Below are 620 nucleotides of genomic sequence, written 5' to 3'. Positions count from 1 at the left end.
CCTTTAGAAAGTAATTCGTTCAAAGTATTCATTGGCTAAAAGGAGGAGGGTCTAGATGAGAACTGGCATCTGTTGCGCTTCCCAGGGTGGAATGAATGGAATATGTAGAGGTATGTATATGCAAAATTTGTCGAGAGGTGAAAGTGCCGTATTTGTAATGATCATTGTGTGCTGGATGTAGTTGCGTTTACATTATATATATATTTTTTGCTGCCATTTTCTTGTTTGTTAGTGTTTTTCTCGCCCCTTCTCACACAAATTAGCTTAGTATAGGTATTGGGGAAGTATGGATGACGTTTGTAGATTTAGGGTCTGCCTTTGTTCTGCTCAGCAAAATGAAGAAGCCTTATTTACTCTCAAGTTTAGTATTGGTGCACACGAATGCCTTACTTTTCTTGGCTTTAGTGAAGCCCTATACTATAGAAGCCTTGACCTTAAGTTACTTATGTAGAGGTTAAGTAAAGGATTCATGCCAAGGGGACGCTTTTTCATTCACATCGACCAGAAATGTACCTTAGGGAATTTTGACTTGTTGGTGTTTTTTAACATTTTTAAAGGGTGAACTTATTCCCAGAAGTCCAGTTGTATGGGATGGTTTACCTCACTGAAAGAGAAGGAGG

The 620-nt window shown here is 38.7% G+C and overlaps 1 protein-coding gene across 1 annotated transcript in view; it reads left to right on the top strand.

Annotated features, from left to right (window-relative positions):
- The window catches only part of LOC119586002 (phosphatidate phosphatase LPIN3-like), a gene marked incomplete in the record, with an annotated part of 33,755 nt that overhangs the window by 18,230 nt on the left and 14,905 nt on the right, over positions 1 to 620 (top strand).

Source organism: Penaeus monodon, chromosome 20 (genome assembly GCF_015228065.2).
Source record: "Penaeus monodon isolate SGIC_2016 chromosome 20, NSTDA_Pmon_1, whole genome shotgun sequence".
Lineage (NCBI taxonomy): Eukaryota > Metazoa > Arthropoda > Malacostraca > Decapoda > Penaeidae > Penaeus > Penaeus monodon.
This window is presented reverse-complemented; position numbering and strand designations above follow the sequence as displayed.